The sequence below is a fragment of the Lepidochelys kempii genome, chromosome 14, assembly GCF_965140265.1.
Source record: "Lepidochelys kempii isolate rLepKem1 chromosome 14, rLepKem1.hap2, whole genome shotgun sequence".
Classification (NCBI taxonomy): Eukaryota; Metazoa; Chordata; order Testudines; family Cheloniidae; genus Lepidochelys; species Lepidochelys kempii.
In genome coordinates, this window is record NC_133269.1 from 24,640,993 (window position 1) to 24,668,584 (window position 27,592).

Sequence of the window (27,592 nt, forward strand, 5' to 3'; positions counted from 1 at the left end):
AAGGGACAGGCATCAGGGATGGGGGTGAACTGTGCCAGGTACACATGAAGGAGCCACCAACCAATATCCCTGGCGGGCCATGGGACTAAGGTGAAATAAAGACTGGCCCGCTGGAGTTCTTTACCCTCAATAGGTGGCAACAGATCCCACCATTTAGTGTTGGGGCGGGACATGAGGGAGAGGAAATGGAGAGTACAGAGCTTGCGTGTGTACAGATGTGCCCTTGGCATAGTTAGAAAGAGAACCGGCTGCAGGTTGCACATCCGGCTCAAGGAGTACGGTTGGGACAGCTGGGGGGCTCATGGGGTAGGGGCCCTGTTAAAAGATCCAGAGGGCCTGGGGTGTAGGGTGGGCAGGGAGCACTCTCCCACAGGACCCATTCGAGGGAAACCCAAGAGATGGCAATAAGGCTGCCCTCACCTCCCTGAAGTACGTGCTAGGGAGTATGAAGGGTGGAGAGCCCCATGCACTGAGCAAGCGCCAGGGCATCCCCCCAGTTTCCCTGGTTGTAGTCCAGGAGGTCTCCGATTCTGGTGACTCCTGCCAGGACTAACCTCTGGTGCACCAAGGGGGACTTTGCCCCTGCACACCAACTTGGGGATTGTGCATAAGGCGATCTGCCCCCTCAGCAGCCACTGCAGACCTGGTTTCAGAAAGGCAGCCCAAAGTGGTCTTGCGCAAGACCTCTTGGATGAACGTAAAGGAACTGCTGGTCATATCAGAGCACTCTGCATTTGGGCCCCCAACCGCATTAGTAGGGGGTGCACCCAGCAGCTCAAGGCCCGGCTGCTTGGCACCAGTTGTCGCCTCAAAGGCCTTGGCCGCCATGAGCAAGGTGCCATCTATGCCTGGGTGGATGGAAGAACCCAGGAGTGTCCCATGAGTAAGAGTGGGGACACCGGTCGGGGAAGGGGAGAGAGAGGAGGAGGGGGGATCGTGAAGGAACTGCCATGCAGATCGAGTTCCACTGGCAGGGAGTCATCCTCCCAGTGGGTAACCAGGGTCAGACCCAGGGCCTCAATCTCCTCAAAAATGGAACGGAAGTCCCCACCCGCTATCCCGGAGTCCTCCCGGACAGTGACCGAGGCAGCACTTGCCTCTGTGCCGTTGGGATGCAGATTACATGGCGGGGGGGAGGGGGGGTGTTCTTTCCCAGTCCTCCACAAGCAGGGATTCCAGTACTGGGGTGGTACTGCCCCCTGTTGCTGCCACGATTTCCCCCAACTGGCTCTAGTCACTGGACCCTATCATGGGGCGTGACAGAAGGCTCGGCAGTAGCACCCCCCTCACAGTCTTGCAGGGGGGCCTCCTCCCCATCTGCATCAAGGAGGGAGGTGCTGAGCCCCTGCCTTCTGCTTGCCTTGCTTCCCCGGGATTGAGAACCCAACCCTCCACAGTGTTAGGGGAGGGCCGGCCAGCAGGGACGGGGTCAGAGGCAAGGACAGTGGCATGGAGGGTCAGGGAGATAACAGGGGGACAGTGCAGGGAAGGAAAAGCTCCCCCTGGGGCGGGCCGCAGTGAAGGGGGCATCCCCTACCACGGGGGGCTTGGCTTTCCTGGCAGGGCTCTTGCCCTTTGTCTTCCCCGGCCCTTTTTGCTGGCCTGGGGAGCTCCCCCAAGAGTGGAGGAGACAGGAGGCATGGCAGCAATGGAGTTGATACCCGTGCCCACTGCAGCCAGTGCCCCAACAGCGGCCATCAAGAGGACAGCTGCAGGGATGGATGGGGGAGCGGGCAAAGTGGGAGGAGCAGGGTAATCCCAAGGGGCCCGAAGCGCCATTTCCCCCACTATAGTCAGAAGTGACAGGGATGAACTGTGAAGGGGTATTAATACATACTCTGGGTTAATTAATAAATAAAACATGATTTTATTAAATACAAAAAGTAGGATTTAAGTGGTTCCAAGTACTAACAGACAGAACAAAGTGAATTACCAAGCAAAATAAAATAAAACACACAAGTCTAAGCCTAATACAGTAAGAAAGTGATTACAGATAAAATCTCACCCTCAGAGATGTTTCAATAAGCTTCTTTCACAGACTGGATGCCTTCCTAGTCTGGGCAGAATCCTTTCCCATGGTACAGTCCTTGTTACGGCTCAGGTGGTAGCTAGGGGATTTCTCATGACTGAAACTCCATTTGTTCTGTTCCACCCCCTTATATATCTTTTGCACAAGGCAGGAATCCTTTGTTCCTCTCTGGGTTCCCACCCCTCCTTCTAAATGGAAAAGCACCAGGTTAAAGATGGATTCCAGTTCAGGTGACATGCTCAAGTCACTGTAAGACTTCATTACCCACTTGCAAGCACACAGGTATACAGGAAGACTTACAAGTAAACAGAGCCATCTACAGGTAATTGTCCTGGTTAATGGGAGCCATCAAAATTCCAAACCACCATTAATGACACTCACTTTGCATAATTACAGCAGGCCCTCAGAGTTATATTTCATATTTCTAGTTTCAGATACAAGAATGATACATACATACAAATAGGATGACCACAATCAGTAAATTATAAGCTTTGTAATGATACCTTACAAGAGATCTTTTGCATGACGCATATTCCAGTTACATTATATTCACGCTTATTAGCATTTGAAGCAGTACTCTAATGGGAGTTAGGAAATGTAAGGTTTTTTGTTTAAAGAAGCCCTCGGGCTGATCCCAAGACATATCTTGTAAATATTTCAGAGTTGTAGCCATGTTAGTCTGTATCAGCAAAAACAACGAGGAGTACTTGTGGCACTGTAGAGACTAACAAATTTATCTGGGCATAAGCTTTCGTGGGCTAAGACCCACTTCATCAGATGCATGGAGTGGAAAATATAGTAGGAAGCTATATATACATAGTACATGAAAAGATGGGAGTTGCCATACCAATTCAGCTGTTTGAAATGGGCCACCCTGATTACCACTACGAAAGTGATTTATACTCCTGTTGATAATAGCCCACTTTGATTGAATTGTCTCATTAGAATTGACAATTGGGGCAGGAAGAATAAATTGTTATTACCCTGATTATGGGAACTGTGCTTGGAACTGTACGTGGCCTTTTGTTATGATGGAGGGATTCACCATCAACTAAGTAGCACTCGCTAGGCAAGGGTCATGGGTTCCAAAACTGTGTGAATGGAGAGAGGCTGGGGACAAGTATTAATACTTGGTGGCATGGGCCCCTTGGTGAGGGCCTTACATGCTGATTGCACTTCCTCCTCTCTCCACTGTGGACTATCAGAGCTAATTTTGATTTCATTAGAAGTCTAGTTATAGGCTGCTGAGCTCACTTTGGGCTGACAGTGCACCAGCACTGGGGCTCCCCTACTATAAGCTGAATTCACCTAAGAGCTGAAATCACTGAGTGTTGTGTTAAGTAGTGGGGGAGCCTGAAGATATATTGTGGAGCAGTTTGCGGGACGGCTGGTGAAGCAGTTCGACGCGGAGCAGTGTGTGGCTGGCAGGAGCTGCTTGTGGGCCGTGGAGCTGAGCGAAGGAGTTTGTGGGGCGGCTGGCGGAGCGGAGCGCAGCTGAGCGAAGGAGTTCGTGGGGCGGCTGGTGGAACGGAGTGCAGCTGAGCGAAGGAGTTTTGTGGGGCAGCTGGCGGAGCGGAGCGCCGCTATGGAGCTATGGGGCGGTCAGCTTCAGATCACGTAAGGTGCCTCTTACCCCCGTCCCATTTCCACCCAGGTTGGGAGGTAAAGCTCCGCCGATAAACTTTCGAACTCTGGGGCTGCCCTGACCAGGGACAGAGACTTTTGGGGCATTGGACTTTTGGGACTTTGGGTGATTTGGGGTTGCTGGACTCAAGAACCAAAGGGAAAAGGGCATGCCCCAATTTGCCTGGGGTGGGGTTGTTTTTGCTCATGGGTTGTGTTATGAATCCTGTTGGTGGTGTTTCCCCAACATAATGCCACATTGTTTCTCTCTGTTATTAAAAGACTTTTGCTACACTCAGACTATGTGCTTGCGAGAGGGGAAGTATTGCCTCTTGGAGGCGCCCAGCGGGGGTGGTATATATTTGTCCCAGGTCACTGGGTGGGGGCTCGAGCCGGTTTGCATTGTGTTATTGGAATGGAACCCCTAGATATTGAACCCGGCCCTTGTTGCTGCCAACTCTGACGGGCAGAAGGGTTACATATGAATTGTGATCAAAGCTGGGCAGATGCTCCAACACGTTATTAACAAAATAAAGTATTAGTCAAATGAAAAAAGGCAAGTTTCCTTTACCAGTATTTGAGGAGCCCTTTTCACACTATCAAATACACAGGGCCAAAGCCAAATGTCACAAGACTCTGATAGAGTTGCCTACAGCCAGTGACTGGGCAGAGGATTCTGAGCTCATGTAACCCTGAAGATAAGATAAGGGCAGGTTGAAGTTTCATCTGAGATTCCCTTTAGACTTAGCCTCATTTAGATTCACTTGAGCTGATCTCTTAATAGAACCCACAGAGTCCATTAGACTTGCAAGGGAAAAGATAAGGGCAACCAAGCTCCAAATAAGGTAATACCAGCCAAAGGGGATGAGAAGGGCCTTTAAAAATATATCAAGGGTAAAAAAGTGCGAGGAGAAAGCAAGTCTATTAACACATGAGGAGGGGATGAAATTAATAATGGCTCAAGGATGGCTGAGATACTGAACTCCTTGGAATCTGTCTTCAATGAGAAAAATACAGACAAGGAGTTCACACTATCCATCATGAAGAAAGAGCTGGAGAAATAATTACTGATAAAGTGCAGCCCAGGGGATAGAAGGAAAATCTGAACCAATGCCATGCAAATCAGTTTGTCTGGATGATCTGCATGACAGGGTGTTTGGGGAACTGGCTAACGAACGTACTGCATCTCTGACAATTAGCTTTGAAAAATCACGGCCAGCTGGAGGAAGGCAAATGTAGTTCTCATTCCTGATGAAGTACGGGATCGATTCTTGCAGCTACTGCCTCCTATTCCTCGGTAAAATGGAGGGTAAATATTAAGAAAACACTTCTTCAGCCTCTAGAACAGTGGTGGACAACCTGTGGCCTGCACGCGGCCTGTCAGGGTAATCTGCTGGCAGGCCGCGAGACAGTTTCTTTACATTGACCATCCGCAGGCACAGCCACCTGCAGCTCCCAGGGGCCGCGGTTCACCGTTCCTGGACAATGGGAGCTGCAGGAAGCGGTGCGGGCATGGTGGGAACATGGCTCCTAGGGAGAGCACCGAAAATCTGTTCTCTGCGCTGCCTGACTTTCCTAGTCGCAGGTTCACCTGGGTGATGGAGGAAACCAAGGGCCTCCATCCGTGCCCCTGCTGGCAGTCACAGGGAATCCATCCCAAGGGCTTGGCCCACCTGTCTGACTTGGCAATGGCTGCATTCTTGGTGTTAAAGCAAGGAGATCTTGTATGAAACAGCGGCTTTACTTTGGGGAGAGAGGATGTTATTGTGACACAACAGCAACCAGAGCCTGCTGTTCACTGCAGCCTGAAGCTCCCTCTGTCCCTGTGTAGCTCACTCTCCGTGTGCGGTATGGGTACGACTCTGTGCTGGACCCGCAGAGGAAGAAAGTCTGGTAAGCTCTTGAGAAGCACCTAATCATGTAAGAACCAAGTCTCATTGAAAGTCAATTAACTGAAGCTACTTAGGCACTGCTGAAAGTTATACTGCCTGTTCCACCCTAGCCACAGAGGCTGGGTCTTCAGCTGCAGCTGCAGAGAGGCGTGTGTTTGGCTCAGGAAATTCCTGGTAATGGCTGTCACGACTGCAGTCCAGGGCCCTGCTTTCCAAACCAGCAGCCCCATCCTTCCCCAGCAATGGCAGCCGCGCCTCTCGCTCCCTGCTGCGCATGCGAATGCTGGTAATGCTGGAAATTCCTGGTAATGGCTGTCACGACTGCAGTCCAGGGCCCTGCTTTCCAAACCAGCAGCCCCATCCTTCCCCAGCAATGGCAGCCGCGCCTCTCGCTCCCTGCTGTGGCATGCGAATGCTGCTACCGAGCAAACCTCACGCCAGCCCCCGGGTGCTGGGCTCTGTGCAGCCACGGCAGGGAAAGGGGTTTTGGGATCCATAGGCTGTAACTGCCCCTTCTGTTGGATAGCTCAACCCTTCCCCCTCCTCCCTGGGGCCTCCCCTCATGCTCTGCTACCACAGGAGCTCTGCAGGCTCGCCGTGACGACAATGCCCAGCTCCGAGCTGAGCTGCGGGGACAGGGGCCCGAAGGTAGCTGTGAATTTCAGACACCAAGGCCAGGCCCAGCTCCGGCTAGCTCGTCAGATGCAGCTCACTGTGGCTGTTGACCTCTCATTACAGCCTGTGCAGCTCAAGCTGCCGTCGCCCCTCTCTGTGCCCATGGCCAGGGCTTGTTTTGAGGGGAATTTACAGCCAAATAATTGCTCCAGCTGGGACGTGGCAAGCGAGGTCATCCTGGCCCAGATCCGAGTCACTGAGATCACTTCTGAACAGGGCCAGAATTCCCCGTCTCAGGACAGAGAGCAAATATCGCCTGGGAAGGAGATATTGATCCCCAGGGCGGTTCTGGTGCTGCTCCTCATCACGCCTGTTCTCCTCGTGGCTCCCACCACTCCTCCTCCCGCCTCCCTTCTTCGAAAGGGGAAGATGCCAGAGCCACTGAGGTTGGAGGTGGAACAGCTCTGTCAGCTCATCCCTCCTGTCTCCTGGCAGCCAACGCAGGATAGGGGCCTACAGGCCATTCCCCTCTGTTTGCTCCGCTTCCATTTTAAAAGTCCCCAAAGCTTCCACCCAAGAAAAGGCACCTGCCCGCTTGCCTAGGATGAGCAGTCTGCCTTCCCCAGCCAGTGCCACCGCCAACATCTACTGCAGCATCCCGGCTTTCAATCGCAGGGCGTGTTCCATCTCTAGCAGAGCCGTGCAGGAACTGGAATTTCCATCCCAGGCAAAATTGTGTATCTCCCCCCAAAATATTGTTCTCAATTGGAGTGAACAGCCAGAAACGGGACATTTCCCTAGAACAGAAATGTTCAAAAACCTCCAGGTTACTTCTTCCAAAACTGAACTTGTTAAAAATTTCTGACTGGCTCCCTAGGTCCTTGGTGGGGCACCCTGGCTCTCCCCCTCATCGCCCTGCCAGACTCCTGGTCACTCCTGTGTCCCCTTCCCTCACCGCCCCCGTTCCTCCCACGCTGTTTCTGAGTCCAGCCAGGATTCCCAAGCACTGAATGGGCCATGGGGAATTATCTATCCTCTCCCACTAGTGGTGCACCCACTTATAAGACAGTGATGTGTTGACTGCCCTTCTTGGGTGGGGCTAGCTGTGCATGGCTAGTGTGGGGGATCTAGCAAATGTGGTTAGAGTTCCTGGGAGCTTGATGTTTACCTTTCTGGTTCAGCTTTAAGAGCATTAGCTCCAGTTTGTCGTATGGAAGTGATTTATTCTCATTTGCTGACTCATTTCCCTGGGTGAGTGGCATGAACAGTAAAGTCCTGAGCAGGTTTTTAGATTAGTACATTCCAAATTAATGTTTTTTTTTACACCTGACCCTGGAGGCAAACACCTGGAGTGTCCATTGCATGGACAATGGCTCAGACACATTCGGTGCTGGGATCTTGCCAGGGAATTCAGTCAGGGTAGATGCCAATCCCCCTTTCAGATGCTTGCCCAAGAAAACCACTTTGCACATGTAGAGGTTTCATTGGCAACTGTTAAATAACAATCAGGCAGAACCTTCATCAGGGAATGAGTGTAGAGATTTCTAATGTGCCTGCGTTTGCTCAGAGCTGCAGGAGTTCCAGAGGATTTGGCATGCTGCCGCTGATTAGCCTTTAATTTGTAGAGGTGTAATTAAGGCCAAATTCACTCATAATCCTCTAAAAGGGATAGATACACACATCAGAATCATGATGTATCTAAGCATCTTCTGTTGGTGGAACTAGCAGGTTCCCAGTCCTGTGTGGGCTTCTGGATCACAAGGGTGGGAGATGTGGCTAGGAGATAAAACTAACTTCTGTTGGGTTCTAGGATGAAGCAAAGTAGATCTCCTTCCAGCCCAGACATCTGCTGCATACCCCCCGATGGTGGTCAGCTGAGACCAGTCCTGTTGGATCTGTGTTCTCTGGCAGATGTGTGAACCACTCCAGGCATTAGGGATTATCTCCGACACAGAGGATAGGGTGTGTCAGTATAATCCATTCCCATCAGTGTTAGGATGCCTTACAAAACGTGCCTGTGAGCTCCCAGCACAAGAACCCTCTGGATTCTCATGGGTTTTCTACTGGAAAGCTAACACAATGGAAGAAATGAAGGAGAATGGCTTACAATGAGTGGCTGGGTACATGCTGGAATGGACTCCCCAATGCACCATCCTTGGAGGTGAAGAGAGACATGGGGAGAAAAGGCAGAAGGAAATATCACAGGGAGTCAGACTGAGGGGTCTGCATGAAGGGCTGGCTCCAGCTGTTAGAGACAACAATGGGAGCAGGTCTGGGTCCTAGACATGGATACCATGATAAGGGCAAGCATTGCAGGGTGTGCTTTGTTGCATCACTTGTCCCTGCAGTGGTTTAGAACAACAAGCAAGAGCACATTTGACAGAACCATTCTGGCATGTCCACATGCAGCATAACTTACTTCCAGGGCTGTACCTGTGCATTCTGGGATTCCTGAACCACCTCTCCCACATTGCCCAGCACTGTGGATTCTGGGCAATTCCCAAACATTGTGGGATGGAATTAGGAGGAACAGCTAAGACAGGGAACTGTGACATTTGCAGTTTCCTCTCCAGACCAGAAGGCATTTTGCAGACTCTACCAGCTCAGCCAGACCTGAGCTACACAACTTCAACCTGAGTGCTCCAGTCTCCTGCTGCACCCAACCCTTGGCGCAGGTGCGGTGTGTGAGGACATGAGGCATTGTGCAGGCATCACAAGCTCAAGAGGTTCCAAACAATGTTTCACAGTTGTTTTGCACCTTACATTAACAGAACCTAAATGACTCACACAGCTACTCCCAGCCTACCCAACCCATGGGTTTGTACCTTCATTTCTCCATTAAAGACATTGGTTGGTTTTAATTTGACACCAAATACCCAATGGCTCCAGGAAAATCAGCAGATAAAACAATGGACCAGATCTTCAAAGATCCCATTGTCCTTTGCTCTCCTTAACTGACAATAACCAGACAGTTTGGTTTTGTATTATCCTCTTGTAGTGGGTTATGAAACATGTCTGAGTCCTAGGAAAATCCCAGACAGCTGGGCTAAGGCTAGCCAGGTGGGCCACAGCCCACCACCTGCATTTCCCCTCCAGCATGCAAGGTAGGGAACCGTACAAGCGGGGGTTAAATAGCTTGAGCACTGATGCAGATGGGGCTCAAGAAACTCCAGCCCCTGGGTCTCTGTGTGAGGGCGGACAGGGCTGGGCTGCCTGGGCCCTGGGAATAAAGAACTTTGATATGACCAAGGTTAAACCCTGGCAGGGGAAGATGAACATTGTGGTTTGTGATCTGCTGTCACCGCTGGGAGGAAAAGCCCAGCCTGGAACACCTGCTTATTGATAGCTTCTTGCAGGTAATGAGAGCTCAGCCCATAAACTTGGCTTCACTAGCCCAGCTGGCTCATTCCACGCAGAGGGCAAGTCCTACTGGATGCTGATTTTGGAGAAACCAAAGGAGAATGGCACAGTGATTTGTGCTTAAACGGTGTTAGTCTCAGCCATGCTTTAAACGGCTATGGGACCATGGCCCAGCTTAGAGAGAGCCTGCGAGGCTGTTTGTGGGCGCTCCACTGTGCCCTATTAGCAGACAGGCATTCACAGTCGTTCAGGCTCCCTTGCTCCTCACTCTGCTTCCCAGTTTAGTTTCAGAGCTTGCTGTGCACTAACTGCCAGGCTGCCTGCTGCTTTCATGCTGTTTGGAAGTGTCTTGGCTTAGTAACCATGGTCGCTCACAATGTCTCTCCCTGGTCAGCAGCTGAGGCTGGTACCTGGCTGTCTTCCTGCAACAGGAGTTTTGCTACATAGATGGACGCCTCCCCTCCCCCCCAGGTGGGACTGCGTGGTTGGATTGGGATCCTTCCGCCCAGATCTTTGTGTAGAATGACATCCCAGAATGCATCACTCCCCGTGCTGGTGGTATTATTCTCTGTGAATGTCTCTGCAGCTACTCTGTCCCCAGCTGAAGCCCTAGGACAGCTGGATATCTGCCCAGGATGCATTTATACACACATGATCAGTCCACACAGTTGCAGGGTGCACAAACTTGGTTGACATAGGGTTGTGTTGTAAAAGAGGCTGCTAGGTGAATACAACTCAGACCTGTTCATTGTAACCAAGTGTCACAATGGGCGGCTTACAAAACCAGAGGCTTTTAACGGGATAGCGCAGAGAGGGCCTCATATTGTCACTTGTAAATCAAGAGGTCAAATTTATTCCTAGTGTTAAGCCACTGAGCTCCATGGGTTTGTGCTAGGAATGGATCTGGCCCCAGTGTGCTTTTTATTTTTTACACATTTCGCTTCATGTAAATTGTTTCTTTTAATTTATCATGAATAATTAACGGTCCCTGATTCCAATCGACCCTTAACATCCTGCACCTCCTCAAGAAGTTAATTACACTTGGCTAACAATTGCAACCAAACACTGGCTTCTTATTGACTCTGACCCAGTAGGTCATCATTTCCTCTCCTGACTGGACTTGTCTTATCTCATTTGGAAAGTCCTGGCCAGAGTTTGTTTACAAGGCTGCCTTTATTGAGTGCCCTGACAGAAAGAAATCTGAGGAAATTATGAGATGAGACTGACTGTAGGTAAAGTACAAACTGAGATTTCCAGTAATGTATCAGCTTCAGCAATCAGATATAATTTAATGCATAATACCTTATTACAGTCTTTGAAGGGTCAGATTCTGAGCTCAGTTCCAGCACTATAAATCCAGAGTAACGCTTCTGACTGCCACCGAATTACTCTTGATTTACAATGGTATTGCTCCAAACAGATGGAACCTGAAGATTCTAAGACAGCCCTACCAGAATTTTCTCTATCTTGATTCATTACTTGGTATCTTGGCACACAGAAACTGCCATTTCAGATCAGATCAATAGTCTCTTTCACCCAACTTCCTATCTCTGACAGTGGCCAGGACTACATCGTGCAGAGGAAGGTGCAAGAATTGTAATCAACAATTATGTAATAACCTGCCCACAGAGAAAGTTTCTTTCTAATTCCAGGTAGTTAGTAGCTGGTTTCTGAACTTTTAGCATAAGGGTTGACACCCCTTTTGTTTTATCTGATGTATCTGGCTATCCATATGATGTCCACCCTCTTTTTGAATCCTGCTAACCTCTTGGACTCAGCAATATCTTGTAGCAGTGAGTTCCTGCCTTGCTTCTTAGCATCCTTAACTCTGCCCAGTAATCTGGGGCCACAAACACAAAAAGGCCTTTATCATATGGTTAATTCATGGCAACCCCCCCCCCTCCCACAGGGCAGAGTTAAGGTTGTTTGGGTGCCAGAGCTATACCTTTCCAGACCTTACCATGTTTGAATTTCTTTTAAGAGTAACCTTCAGTAACTCTGAATTTCCTGGATTTACAACATCTGGTTTGCAGATATTTACAATATCCCTGTAATGTTTTTTTAATCTTAAATTACTGATATATATCCTCATCTTCAACTCAATTTTACTTTAGTGGTTTGTCTTGTAATGTCTACAGTAAATGCCTTTGGGCCTGTCATGTTGAACTTGCTGAACTTTCTCTTATTTGTAGCTCATGAAATATGATTTGGCTGATCCCAGCAGCAGCAGTTGCGCCATTGGTCCAACGAGTTCTCCGAAGTACTGGAGAAAGATTCTCTAAAGGCTGTGGAACAAGGCCTATCATTTTGTTCTGTGTTTGTACAGTACCTAGCACAATGGGGTCTGGGTCCATGATTAGGGCTCCGAGGTGCTACCAGAATATAACCAAACAAACATAATAATAATAACAACACAGGAAGTCCCCTGCACCCCAGCTGACATGGGTTACTTATGACCATAGGCGCCGACTCCGTGGGGGTTCCAGGGCTTGAGCACCCACAGGGAAAAATTAGTGGGTGCTCTGCACCCACCAGCAGCCAAGCTCTCCTCACCCCCCCGCTCCACCTCCTCCTCCCGCTCCCCTGAGTGCGCTGCATCCCCTCTCCTCTGCCTACCTCCCAAGTGTTTCCCACCCGGCTGCTGCCAAACAGCTGTTTGGCGGCATTAGCTAGCTGGGGGTGGGCGGGGAGAACATGGCATGCTCACAGGAGGAGGCAGGGAAGAGGCGGGGCCGGGGTAGGGATTTGGGGAAGGACTTGGAATAGGGGCAGGGAGGGGGTGGAGTTGGGGTGGGGACTTTGGAGAAGGGGTTGGAATGGGGATGGGGCAGGAGTGGGAAGGGATGGGCCCTCATGGAAGGGGTGGAGTGGGGGGCAGGGCTGGGGGCAGAGAGGGGGGTTGAGCACCCACGGGAAAGAGGGGAAGTCGGCACCTATGCTTATGATGGTGCCAGCAGAGGGAAAAGAAAGTGCTTTGGAGTTTGTAAAATGCTTCTGTCATTATAAAGCTTCCTTCCTCTCAGGTCAGTATTGTGAGACCTGTGACGTTCCTTATTATAGAGCCCAGAATGAATTAACTATAAAACTATCTCCCTCTGCGGGGGCACTTTCCTGATTAGAAAGGCTTCATTTGGTTAACAGACCTTGCTGTATTGGGTGTTTAAACTGAGGTTGAAAGAGAGAAGTCTAATTTTTCAAAAGACTCTGTTTTCTCAGGCGGAGATGAATTCCACTCCTAGTGCATATCCCTGCTCAGAAGTGTCTGTGCCACCCATTTCTGCTTGGGCTTTATAATCTTGCTAATACTGTTTTGCATAGACCAATGGTGGAAACTGCTGCTAATTAATTTAGGGAGCAATAGATCAAATGAAAGGAATCTGGACACCTGCAGATGAGGGCTTGAGGAGCCTCACAAGGTTTCCAGATGGAAACCAGAAGAGTAACCATATGAGAGGTAGCATGGCCTAGTGATTAGCACTGGAATGGGAGTCAGGAGACGTTGGTTCTAATTCTGACTGCCACTGACCTGCTGTAAGTCACTCACCAATCTGTTCTTCGGATGTCCTGCTCACCCCTTGTTTGTTTCGACTGGGAGTTCTCTGGGGCAGCGGTTGTGTCTGTGTACAGAGAGTAGCACCTTGGGGCCCTGATCTCATGTGGCGTCCGTACGTTCAGCTACAATACAAATAACGAACAATAACAACAATTCATAACAACCTTACAAATGGTTGGTTTCAAATTTGGTTCAGTAACAGCTGATGGTTCAAGTGGGTTGGTAGCTGCTAATCCAGTTTGCCCAATCCTAATACAAACATACAGCATAGAGAATTCAAGCAGCAGTGGGGAACAATACTGGGCATGATTTCCACCAGTTCCTTCATATGCCATGAGAGATATTGTGGACGCTAATTAGATAACCCCAGCAGCCTTTTTTAGGATTCTGAAAATACTCAGTGTGTTCTGGTATCTTCTCCAGTCTGATCTTTTAAAATCCTGCTTCATTTCCTGTCCGCAACAATGGAACTTCTCTTAAAGCTGTGGGAGTTTGCTTAACTTTTGCTCCAGTCTGTGGCATTCTTCACAAATTCCTTGATGCTTCCTCTAGCATTGTTCTGTTTGTTTATAGCAATTCTTGATGTCTTTCACATTCATTAGCAGTTTGCCATCTGTTGTCTTAATAGAGTAATAAATGAGTGTCCTGGTGAGTTTCTTGACAGCACCGAAAGCTATATTTGCATAAGTATTTTCATCCATCTTCTCTAACTCTGCTCACTTTCTTCTTGCAATGTGTTGACTTTTCTGTTAGAGATATATCTTCCTAACCACTGTGGCTATAGAGAAAAAAGTGTTTATAAAAACAACACGTTGCAGGATTCTACCTTTATCTTTCCCCAGTGACTTCCAGAGAGGATTTGCTTAGTTCACAGGGCCAAAGAAGAATTGATCCAAGTGCTCATCTGTCTGCTTTGCCCCCTCCCCACCCATGTATTCCAAACCCTACTGAACACCCTTGGAGGAGGTTAGAAGGACGAGGCACCATGCTGGGGAGTGCAGTGGGGGACATATTGGTGGGGTTCTCTTAATAGTTCAATCCAAGTGTGTCAGAAAACACAGCCCTGTTACAGTAATTGTTCTTCTTTACTAAGAATTTCATTCTGCGGAGGTGAGAAATGTTCCCATTCAGCGCAGCCCACCCATGGGTTAAAGGATATTAGCAGAATGTGTCAGATTGCTTGCCTCCTACTTATCAATTATTTCTCTTTTGCAAGAGCAGCAGCTAATGATGGGCAGGAGCATTCTGCCATTCGCCTCAGAGCCTTTCTCAGAGACAGAAATAAGTTTCCCAGATTCAGCCCCAGTTGCAGCAGGGAAGTGAGAGATTCAAATGTAGCTTCTATTTCTGCACCTCACAGTGCTCCTCTGGCTTGGGCTAAAGGGACGGCCACGCTCTACGACACAGTCCGGTTGCAAGATGGTTTTCCTCTCCAGGCCAAGCATGTTGAACTTTCTCCCATGAAGCTTTTCTAATAAAAATGCCCTCTCCCGTCTTTCTGCCCCCGGGATCTGATCACCTGGGCTTTGGGTCTCTTACCCATGGGGCTCAGCCCATTTTTGTTTTGTATAATGAGCTTAGAGCTGGTGGAGGCTGGAGTCCCTCAGTCCACAGGACAGGCTCAGTGAGGACAGCAGTCAGGTATGTTTCCTTCACACATGACCCTGTACTCGGTTTCCCTTTGCTTCAGTGCTGCCCAGGGGAGTTCAGCCATTGTGGCCCATTCACCACTTGGAGCCTCTGCTAATACTGCTGCCAACAGGCATCGGGCGGTGGAATGGTCTAAGGCCACCAGCATAGGTCACCCAGTGCATCCCAGCTTCCTGCCATTATTACCTAGCTCCCCAGATGTTTGCAATACTCCAGTCACTGTGGTACCTGGGCATCATTGCATCCCCTAGGCTGTGTTCAGAGCGGTAACCAAGCACAATGGGCTAGTGGATTGGACACCAGTTCCTGGGTTTGCCGCAGCCGCCCTATGTGACATGGGGCAAATCTCTTTGGTTCAGGTCTCCAGCGGTGATTTGGCACCTAACTCCCACCTGAATACCTGTGAGGCTCTGGTCCCTGGTCTCTCTCAGCCCCCAATCAGTAAGATAAGAGCCATTAATGACTGTGATGTCCTCAGTGCTGAGGGGATGAGGGCCATGTAAGTAGACAGGGAAGAGACCCATCTGCCCAGTCCTTTTTGACCCACTCCTACATCTTCCTTTTCCAGGCTTGAGGGACCCTTTCCCCTCAAGGTGACACAGGAGACACAGCTTCATGTATCAGTCTCCAATTTCTAAGTGAACCATCCGCTTTGCAGCGGTGAGGAGCAGTGACGCTCGTTCTGCACATTAAACATTGATGCTTCCCCACAAAGCCTGTCTGGGCTTAATGCAGCGGGGCCCTTTGTAGGCAGCGGCTAATGCCCTTCTCTGGAATTCAGTTATTTGAACTGTGCTGGGAGGCAGCTGCAACCTCTGCTCCCTGCCATCGCTCAAGCCTCTTTTAACTTAATGGCAACTTTGCTAACAGCTGAAATCGATACAATCCCAGTGTCTCAATCTAATCATGGCTCCACAGCCCAGCGGCTTTTCAGGACTGCAGATGTGCATGGTCTCTTGATGTGAGTTTAACCCCGGCATGTCAGGACATTATTGGGCATGCTGGCTATCTCTAACGGGAGCTATTCGCTGGCCCTGGGTCGTGTGTATCCATGGAAAAGCCTCCAAAGGCCCCATGTTGGACTCAGAATCAGCCCTGTGACTGGGCTGATGGCACAGACTGGACTGTGTGGCTAAAATGCTGTATCCTAGCCCAGTGGCCCTCGGATCTGACCCCTCCCATATTTCACATGCAAAAGCCCAGGACAAGTAGGGAATGCTGGGGAAAGGCTGACTTAGAGGGCTTTGCTGGAGGGACTGGTGCAGGAAGTCTGTGTGTGCAGCCAGGCAGCTTTGTACAGAGGGCTTGCTGGGGATAGGGGTGTGTCTGGCTGGGGAGGAGGCCTGGGGACCTTGGGTAATAGTCTCAAAAGCACCTAAGTGACTTTGAAGTCCAAGCCCCAGTTTCAAAAGGGACTTAACCCAGATCCCCAAAGGTATTTAGGCACCTACCTCCCACTGGAGCAGGGTTATAGGCACTAAGAAGCCTAAGTCTAATTGACAGCCAATGGGACTTAGGTGCCCAAGTCACTTAGGTACTGTAAAAACGATTTCCCCTTCTCTGCAAAGGGCTGAAAGTCTGCTGCTGTTGGCTATTGACAGCTGGAGCCACTTGTGAGATATGCAGCACCCACCAGCCAAAGGCAGAGCCCCATCGTAGGGGCTTTTGGCCCCATGGGGAGGCAAAGGCGGCTGTCGCTAGCTTTACACCACCCTGATTTAAGGTCTGGTTTGACTGAGTCTGCTCTAAGCTCTGTTCAGCTGCAAGGAGCTATTGCAGTCACTGGCGGTTGCTGCAGCACAGGGGCGCTCTGGCCACACACCCCCAAGAAGGCCTCTGTGTGATGGCCTAGGACTGCCCACACTATCTAGTGGGGGCCAAGACATGGCTTCTGCATTTACAGCATCATACAGCAGGGGGCGCAGTGGTGCATGGAGAAACAGAGAAGGAGTCAAGTTTTTATAAAAAGAACAGGAGGACTTGTGGCACCTTAGGGACTAACAAATTTATTTGAGCATAAGCTTTCGTGAGCTACAGCTCACTTCATCGGATGCATCGGATGCACGAAAGCTTATGCTCAAATATATTTGTTAGTCTCTAAGGTGCCACAAGTCCTCCTTTTCTTTTTGTGAATACAGACTAACATGGCTGCTCCTCTGAAACCTGTCATTATGCAAGTTTTTATAGATTCCCCCAGTGGTCCCTGAAAATCTCACATTGTGTGAGCGCTGAGCAAGACTCCCGGTGCCTCCGTGGAGCCCGCGGCCCGAGAAAGGGGCTTGTTGCATGCATGTGCAGAGAGGGAGGAGAGCAAACGGTGAAAGGAAAGAGCCAGCCTCGAAACTTTTTAAAAAAACAAAACAAAAAAACCCAGCTTGCTCCAAGTTCTATTCTGGAAAGATCTGAACAGAAATCCTGGGAAGATCAAACTCTGCTGAAGCCTGGAGTAGCAGAATGGTTTGCTTTGAAGCTGGGAGCAGCAGTGGTTTAGCAAGTCTGCATTGTTCCTAGCAAGGTTTGAAACTTTTCAGCTGCTGGGTGAGATCTAAACAGTTCCTGTTTCCATCCCATTCCCACCATGCTCAAAGGAGGGAGAGGTTTGTCTGGTATTATTTTTAAGTCAGACGTCCTGGCAGGTGTGTGCAGATAAGGGACAGAAGGAGTTCTGTGGCTCACAGACTAGATCCTTGGGAGCAATGCAGTTGCTTGGAAGATTGTAAAATAAAACACAGGCATCTTTGCTTTGGGCAGAGCTGGGTTTAAATCTCAGAGTCGCCTGGCTCCTGTGAGGATTGTGAGGTACTGTGCTGAGTTAATGGTAGTTTATATATGGGGCTGTCGGAAGGAAAACCTGTGTGTTGGGGGACACTGGTCTCTGGAAAGGCCCATGTGGTTGCTAGGTACCACCTTGAGGTGTTTGTTCAGATGCCAGCAGGTGGGCGAGGAGCTCGAGGAAGGTGCTGGCAGGGGACTCTCAAGACACCAGAGACTAGGGGGAGTGTATGGGACCAGGTTACAGGGAGATGCCATTGAGAGCATGGATGGAGGACATAGGACCCTGCAGCTTCTGAGAAGGAAGTATGAACCAGGATCTGTAGCACGCCCGTATTGTGCCGCGGAGAGTAAAGAGGACACCTCTACATGCCAGCAACTGAGCTCATCTGTGGGTTTGCCTGCAAGCAGTAAAGTCAGAGTTCATTAACGCTGGTCTGGGGTGCAGCGGTGGTGACTGGGTTTTTCTGCAGTGGCCTTTGAAGAGCACTGACCCTATTTACCAGCAAGCATCCTGCTGCCGGGGACAGGACCCTGGGCTACAGGGGGCGGAGGGAGGGGAGACATGAGGCCAAATTTCCAAGTGCAAAGCTTGGTGGTGGCAGCAGGTACCTGAGCCCGGGGCACAGGAAACACGGGGTCATAACAGCTCCCAACGACAAGTCTGGCATTTTCAGCTCCCCTCTGACATGAACAAGACTGTCCAAAAATCAGCCCAGCCACAAGGAACCTGGGAGCTGGTGTTTGGGTTCTGACTCCTGGCACTCAACCGCTTGTGGAAGGAACACGACACACAAACGCTGCCCGAAGAGATTGCATCCCTCTGCTTGTGCGTGATTTCCTGTTCCCTGCCCTGGGTATGTGTGGTCTGTTCAGACTGCAAGGCCCAGATCCTCAAAGGTATTTAGGGTGCCCTCACCCCACTGACAGCAAACCCAATGAGTGTCCCTGCACTCTGACAGTGCCAATCAGAGCACGCTCTGCCTGAAGAAGGAGAGCTGCAAAAGGTGAAACTGGCCACAGGGCAGTGGGGAGGGGGGAGTTTGTCCAAGAAGAGAGACCACTAGAGACAGCAACAGAGTCCAGGAGCCTGGGAAGCCCAGCCCGAGGCAGTGACTAGCCTTCTCTTTTTCCCCAGCAGGAAGCCCGAGAAGGAAGGAGAGGGGAACAGAAAAGGAAGAGGAAAAAATGAATTAAAGTGTCTTTTAAACCCTGGAGGCCACCCCACCGCTGTGCTCCCAGGAGGTATGGAGATTGCAAGCCAGCTGGAAGCTTGTGTAATTTCGTTGGCACCCAGAAACCACACAGTGATGGCTGGATGATGGTTAGACCTCCCATATCTCTCCTCCTGTCTCTTCTAACAGCTGTCTCCTTTCCTCTCTGTATCTCTTGCTCATGTTCCTCAACTTTCCTTTCTGTCCCCTGCCCCCCTCACTGCTGCTTCCAGTCCTTCCCCCCTTTGTCCTTTATTCCTCCTGCCCCCATATCTCCCTCTCCCCACTTTGCCTCCTGCTGGGAATTTAGCAATCACGCTGCCGTTTAATGAACCAGTTGCACAATGTGACCCACAGAGGGGCCCATGTTTACTGGCCCTTGGTCTCGGCTGTTTTCTCTCTGGAGCTCTGCTGGTTACCAGCCTGCTGTTCTAGAGCCCTGGGACTGGGATGATTCTCACTCTGGTCCTGGGAGCCTGATTGCTGGAAACTCTCTCAAAGCCTCCTGAAAAAAGGGCCGCAGCATATCATTAAGAGCAAAGCTCCCAACATATGCTGCTTTTCTCTCGCAGACAGCAGCCCGGGAAAAAAGACTGTTTGCACCCACCTTTCCTGCACCAGGAAGCCGCGTGTCTGGCCTGGACTGACAATGCCGTTTAGGCACTGAGCATCAATAGGAATATCTCCTGTGGCATATCTGTGGCATATCTCCTGTGGCATATCTCCTGTGGCATAGGAATATCTCCTGTGGCCGCACTGAACGGGTAGTGATCAATGGCTCCATGTCTAGTTGGCAGCCGGTATCAAGTGGAGTGCCCCAAGGGTCGGTCCTGGGGCCGGTTTTGTTCAATATCTTCATAAATGATCTGGAGGATGGTGTGGATTGCACTCTCAGCAAATTTGCGGATGATACTAAACTGGGAGGAGTGGTAGATACGCTGGAGGGGAGGGATAGGATACAGAAGGACCTAGACAAATTGGAGGATTGGGCCAAAAGAAATCTGATGAGGTTCAATAAGGATAAGTGCAGGGTCCTGCACTTAGGACGGAAGAACCCAATGCACAGCTACAGACTAGGGACCGAATGGCTAGGCAGCAGTTCTGCGGAAAAGGACCTAGGGGTGACAGTGGACGAGAAGCTGGATATGAGTCAGCAGTGTGCCCTTGTTGCCAAGAAGGCCAATGGCATTTTGGGATGTATAAGTAGGGGCATAGCGAGCAGATCGAGGGACGTGATCGTTCCCCTCTATTCGACATTGGTGAGGCCTCATCTGGAGTACTGTGTCCAGTTTTGGGCCCCACACTTCAAGAAGGATGTGGATAAATTGGAGAGAGTCCAGCGAAGGGCAACAAAAATGATTAGGGGTCTGGAACACATGAGTTATGAGGAGAGGCTGAGGGAGCTGGGATTGTTTAGCCTGCAGAAGAGAAGAATGAGGGGGGATTTGATAGCTGCTTTCAACTACCTGAAAGGGGGTTCCAAAGAGGATGGCTCTAGACTGTTCTCAATGGTAGCAGATGACAGAACAAGGAGTAATGGTCTCAAGTTGCAGTGGGGGAGGTTTAGATTGGATATTAGGAAAAACTTTTTCACTAAGAGGGTGGTGAAACACTGGAATGCGTTACCTAGGGAGGTGGTAGAATCTCCTTCCTTAGAGGTTTTTAAGGTCAGGCTTGACAAAGCCCTGGCTGGGATGATTTAACTGGGAATTGGTCCTGCTTTGAGCAGGGGGTTGGACTAGATGACCTTCTGGGGTCCCTTCCAACCCTGATATTCTATGATTCTATGATTCTATGAACCGGCATTGCATGTGCAGAGAGCTTGCCGTCTGCGTTTCTGCTACTGCAGAGCTGCTGCCACTGCCCTGAAAATGGTCATAGAAACAGGTTCCCAAGACTCAGGTGAGGTTATTAGTGCAACGTCGCAGCAACAAATTGTGGGTTGCAACAACCTGTGAGAGGAAGAGCGTTGTTCGGGCTGGAAGGGTGTGTGTGTGTGTGTGAGAGGGAGAGTGACACAGAGAGGCTACTTTGGTGCCCTGCTAGTTATTTGACATTGCCCTAACCGCTCCTGTGCCCCAGTGCCTAGAGGGCCCAGCTGTGGGGCTGTTAGAGGCAGTAGGTAAAAGAGGTAGTGCAAATCAGCATGCCGGAGTAATGTGCCCAGCTCTAGCACTGACTCTGTTTCCCTTGCCTTCTCGGAGCCGCGCTAATGTAGGGCTAGGGATACTTGCCTTTGACTAGCATGAGGACTTGCAGAAAGTGAGGTTTTAGCTCAGATGCTAGATGGCATTTTCAAAAGCTCTGATCAGTTGTCAGATTTGCACTTCGTGCTTTGTTCGTTATGTACAGCAGCCAGCTCAGAAAGATGGCTCTGGATTAGGACTTCATGACCTGAAGAAGAGCTCTGTGGAGCCTGAAAGCATGTCTCTTTCACCAACAGAAGTTAGTCCAATAAAAGATATCACCTCACCTTACCTACCTTGTCTCGCTAATATCCTGGCTACAACAACACTGCAAACAAATATTTCTATGCATTTAGTCATGGAATAAATTCAGAAATAATTACAAAACAAATAAATGCAAGAATTTTGCAATCTATTTGCTGAAAATGCACGAACAAGGAAAAAATTAATTGAATACTTTATTTGCCACAAATTATTTACTCCGCTCCGTTGATTACTGTTATTACTAAAATAAAAGAGATGCTATTTGGCAGTTTGGTTCCTTTTCAGTATTATTTTTATTCCGTATTTGACAAACACTGGAAGTCACTACGTGGTAATTGACAAAGCAACGGAAATGACTCTTTGTGACACTGGTAATTACATTCAGTAGTTCGGAGCTGAGCAAGTATCACAGCAACCTTTGGGCTATTCATTAGGGGCCCAATCCTGGCAGGTCCCGAGTACTCAACTCTTGGGGAGGAAGGGGTGCTCAGCACATAGGACAACCAGCCCTGGAGCTGGCACTGGTAGACTTGGGTCTCCCCAAACTGGTGAAAACTTTTAAAGATGAAGGCCTTATCGTCAAACATTTTGGGGATCTAAGCAGACACATCCTTGCAGCACCTCGCCTGCATGCGTTGGCAATACGTTAAGGAAATGAACGGCCCCTCTGATAGTTTGTACTGGCTGCAGAATCTAATACCATATCTGCTAAGACAAAGTCCTTCCCAGACCTCTTAATGCTTGTACCCCACATTTGCCCTGGATTCTCGTCCCTTGATCCAGCCTATGTTTATAACCAGGCCACCCTCCCTTAGCAGAAGGGGTGCTATTACTAGACGTTGTGATGGATCTGCTAAGCAAGAGACTACAGCTCCCATCAGCCCCCTCCCATGGCACATCTCTCTCCCCTGGCCGGGTAGGGGAAAAGGTCCTCCACCAGGAAGTGGCTGGCTTTGTGTTGGCTAGCCAGGAACTGCAGAGAAGCTGGATGCCAGGAGGGAACCCCAGCTAAAAAGCCATGTATGGAACAGGCTCTGACTGCTGGACACTACAACTGGGTGTGGGTCTGTGTGGGACTGATGGGGATGCAGCAGCAGCTGGGCAGGGAGCCAATGCAGAGGGGCCCAGTGAGAGACACTAACTGAGCCTGGTCTGGAAACCTGCAAATGCTTAGTTGCTTGAATAGAGACTGGACTGGAGAGGGCACCATACAGCTCACCTGGAACTGGAAAAGCCTCCGGAGCCAGGGTACCTGCACCTTTCGCCTTCCTACCAGCCCTAATAAATATCCTTCTGCTTAGCCAGGTGTCTGAGCGAGTGTGGGACCCACCAGGGCTAGTGCCTCCAAGAACTAGCTGCTGAAGCACCCACAGTGCTTGTGTCTGAGTCACAGTGCACCTGCCACACTATTGGCATCCTGGGGGCTTGGTATTCTGGACAGCCCCGGTAATTACAGTGTGAAAGAACGTGTTTTGACCCATGCTTTTTTCAGTGGGCTCATGGAAGACACCGACTGACAGGCCTGTAGACGAACTATTAGGCACAAGACAGTTCCATCAAGAGCAGTGCCTGATTCCCATACATGGGCTGGGATTCACTGCACTCCAGCAGTGCACAGCTGGCAGGAGCCCATCAGGGACTGTTCCCAGCTGGCGTAATTTAAAGCAACCCTTAGGGCTGTTTCCAGGATCAGGGAGCTGGAACCAGCGGCTGGGCTGAGATTTGGGCCCATCTCACCTAACACAGGAGAGCCGGCTGATCTGAATCCATGCTCAAGGTCTGAGCCAAACATTTTAGGAAGTTCAGAGGGGTCCATAGAATCTTTAACTAAGATTGGCCCGCCCACCGTTCTCAGTCGCGCTGTGAGATCAAGACTCGGGATTGTTGTGCTCTCCGTGAGTGCCCCAAAGGGACACCGAGCATGTTTGGAACGTGCTTGGTAGGAGACAGAACAAAGGGAACACTGGGCTCAGCCCTGGATCACATCTAAAGCCGGAGGCTGTGTGAAGATGTACCCAGACACAAGGGGCAGGAGCATTGTCAGCGGCTGTCTGTCTGCAGGCCAGCAGCAAATAACAACAGGATTCAGAGTAGCAGCCGTGTTAGTCTGTATTCGCAAAAAGAAAAGGAGGACTATGAAGTGAGCTGTAGCTCACGAAAGCTTATGCTCAAATAAATTGGTTAGTCTCTAAGGTGCCACAAGTACTCCTTTTCTTTTAGCAAATAACAAGAAACAGCCGCAGGGGCCTGAGCCGAGATCCAAGAGGGAGTGATGGAATCCTGAGTAACTGATCAGGAACCTTTCCATGTCCTCTCCCTTCGCTCACAAGGCACATGGTAATACTGCAGGGCTGCTCTGGGCTACAGGTGCCGCTGCTTAGAGTGTGCAAAGAGAACAGAACAGCTTGGAAGGCAAAGTTTTCATCTCCTGCCCACTCTGCCTTTGCAGACCCTGCCTTGTTTTTGCCATAACAGGGCTTATGTCTTGTATTGGGGTGACTAAATGAGTCCCGAACTGCGTTCTTCCAACGGAGAGAACAGGCCAGCTTGCCGGGAGGTGATGTGCAGCAGTGATGGGGACTCAGGTTTTAAAAAACAATGCTTAAAAACCAATGCTACAGCCACACAGAACATGCCCCTGATGGCACTTTGCTGTGTCAGCAACTGCTGTGACTGCCACAGGGCTGTTATGTGATAGCGGACGGGTGGTCCCTGCAATGGCCAATGGGAGGTGAAGTGGTCCCAGCGGTGGAGAATGGAGAATGAGGTTTTTAAAAATATATTAAGAAAAAAAATCCTAACAATGGTCTTGGTTCACTGCTAGAGGGAAATGGTAGAATTATCAATAATAATGCAGAAAAGGCAGAAGTCTTCAATAAATATTTCTGTTCTGTATTTGGGGAAAAAACAGATGATATAGTCTCATCACATGGTGATGATAATACTCTTTCCATTCTACTAGTATCCCTGGCGGATGTTAAACAGAAACTATTAAAATTAGACATTTTTACATCAGCAGCTCCAGATAATTTGCATCCAAGATTTTTAAAAGAGCTGGCTGAGAAGCTCGCTGGATGGTTAATGTAGCTTTTTCAATAAATCTGGGAACACAGGGGAAGTTCAGAAGACTGGAAGAAAACTAACATTGTGTCAGATTTTAAAAAGGATAAACAGGATGACCTAGGTAATTACAGGCCTGTCAGCCTGCCATCAAGCCCGGGAAAGATAATAGAGCAGCTGATATGGGACTCGATTAATAAAGAATTAAAGGAGGAAATTTAATTAATGCAAATCAACATGGGTTTATGGAAAACAGAGCCTGTCAAACTAACTAGATATCTTTCTTGATGAAATTATAAGTTTGGCTAATAAAGGTCATAGTGTTGACATGATCGACTTAGACTTCTGTAAGGCTTTTGTCTTGGTTTTGTACAACATTTAAAAAAAAACTAGAAAGATATAAAATTAACCTGGCACACATTAAATGGATTATATACTGGCTGATGTATAGGTCTCGAAGTGTAACTGTAAACAGGGAATTGTCATCAAGCAGATGGGTTCCCAATGGGGTCCTGCAAGGATTGATTCTTGGCCCAATGCTATTTAATACTTTTATCAGTGACCTGAAGAAACCATAAAATCATCACTGATGAAGTTTGCAGATGACACAAAAATCAGGAGAGTGGGAAATAATGAAGAGGTCACTGATTCAGAGCAATCTGGATCATTTAGTAATCTGGGCACAAGCAAACAATATGTGTTTTAATCTGGCTAAATATAAGTGTATACACCTATGAACAAAGAATGCAGGCTATACTTACAGGATGGGGGACTGTATCCTGGGAAGCAGTGACTAAAAAAAGACTTGGGGTCAGGGTGGATATTCAGCTGAACATGAGCTCCCAGTGTGATGCTGTGGCCGAAAGGGCTGATGTGATCCCAGGATGCATGAACAGGAAAATCTCAAGTAGAACTAGAGAGGTTATTTTACCTGTGTATTTGGCACTGCTGGAATACTGTGTCCAGTTCTGGTGCCCACAATTCAAGGAGGACATTGATCAATTGGAGAGTGTTCAGAGAAGAGCCATGAGAATGATTAAAGCATTAGAAAACGTACCTTATAGTGAAAGACTCAAGGAGCTCAATCTATTTAGCTCAACAAAGAGAAGGTTAAGGGTTGACTTGATCACAGCCTGTAAGTACCTCCATGGGGAACAAATATTTAATATTGGCTCTTCAGTGTAGCAAGAAAGGTATAACATGATCAATGGCTGAAAGTTGAAGCTAGACCAATTCAGACTGGAAACATTTTTAACAGTGAGCGTAATTAACCACTGGAACAATTTACCAAGGGTCGTAGTGGATTCTCCATCACTGAGAATTTTAAAATCAAGATTTAATGTTTTTCTAAAAGATCTGCTCTAGGAATAATTTTGGGGAAGTTTTCTGGCCTGCGTTATACTCAGGGGTGAAAGTAACTGAGGCCACTTACCGGTACGGGGTGGGGCAGCTCCGGCCTCGGACGGAAGGGGGTCAGCATCCCTCAGCCAGCCCTTCCAGGCTGCCTAGCCACCCAGGACTCCCGTGTTGATTTAAAGGGCCCAGGGTTTTTAAATCGCGGCAGCGGTGTCTGGAGCCCCGGGCCCTTTTAAATCGCCAGCCCCAGGGTAGCTGCTCCCTTTGCCACCCCCCGTCCCCCCGCCAGCCGCGCCGGGGGGGGGGGAGCACAAAAGGGATAGGGACGTTAAAGCACAGCAGGGTTTAAGGATCCTTTAACATTGCTGCCCCTTCCCACGCTCCCTGAGTGGCCCTGCCGGTACGGATCCTACCAGCAGGGCCGCCAACAGGGGAGGCAAAAGGGGCAGGCAGCGCTTTGATGGGGGCTGGGTATGGGCCGGTGCAGGTTCTTACCAGTACGCAGTACCGGCCGGTACTGGCTCACTTTCACCCTTGATTATACTGGAGGTCAGACTGGATGGTTATAGTGGTCCCTTCTGGCCTTGAAATCTATGAACGGGAGGGCACTTATTATCCATATAAAAGGATCAGGAATGTGAGGGAATTTATTATCCATATAAATGTCTAATCTTTGTTTTGACACTAAGCACTTGACTTCAGTGATATCTTGTAGCAGGGAGTTCCACAGGCTAAATACCCATTATGTAAAAAAATACTTCAGTTTATTAATTTTAAATTGGTTGCCTTTCAATATCTCCATTTTCTTATTCTAGAAGAATGGGTGAATGGCCATGCCCAGCTGACCTCATCCGGATCGTTAATCAGATAATAATACGTAGATCTTCTTTAGTGCTTTTCAGCTGCAGACTCAATGTGCTTTACAAAGAGGTCAGTATCATTATCCCCATTTTACAGACGGAGAAACTGAGACACAGGGAGGTGCAGTGACTTATCCCAGGTCACAGAACCCACCTCTACTGAGTCCAGGTCTAGTGCTCTGTCTGTTAGGCCATGCTGCCTCTTGTTGTTCCCGCGTTTCATACCTTACACCTGCGTCATGTCACTCTACTCATTAACCCTCTGTAATCTGAACTGTCTCATTCTTTTCAGTCCCTCCTGCCTGGAATCATTTTCATCACCTGAATCTGACCCCCTCCTGTGTCCGGTTTCCAGTGGGGGTGACCAGAACTGAACACAGTGTCCGGGGGGAGCAGCTCATCAGTGTATCCAGGAAGAGACCTGAACCATCCGCAGTGAGAGCCGGGGGTGAGAATTGGGGATTGGGGGTCTTTGGGGAACCTCCTCCTCAACTGTGTGTGCAGAAGTTCCTGTGCCTCCTTCCAGCTGGCTGTAGTGAACTAAGGGCAGAGACACCCCATTGTCCTTAGCACGTCCCATGGGCAGGGATACACCACACCCAGGATTCCCTGGAGATGCCTGTCAGCTCCAGCTCACTTGAACACAAAGCTCTGAGACAGGCTTCAGAGGCCGGCTAACTCCCAGCCTTGTGAGCCCATCACCAGCCAGGCCTCACAGAGCCCTAGGCGTGGGCAATATCCCAGAGACTTTTAATAACACGGGAGCAAACTGTGCTCCAGTTACACTAGTGTAAATCTGGGATGACTCCACTGAGGTCAGCACCATTACTCTGGCTTTATAGCGGTGGAACTAGAGCCAAATTTGGCCCTGGCTGTCAGAACCAATTAGAGCTGCCTGCCATTTCTCTCCCGCTGCTGTCAAGCCTCTGAAACAGTCTCCGGCCCTTTTTGGCAGGCTGCTGTGTCCTTCCATCAGTGGGAGCAGAGGTCCAGCAATGGCTGATGCATTAGGTGTAAAGTTAGCACTATCAAATGGGCATCATTTGGGGCTGATAATGCAGCTACTGTACTGCACAGCGACCCTCTTGGAGGCAGTGATAAATCCACAGGAACTCAGCTTGTGCAGTCCGCACTAAATGTCCCAGGATTCTGCTCCAA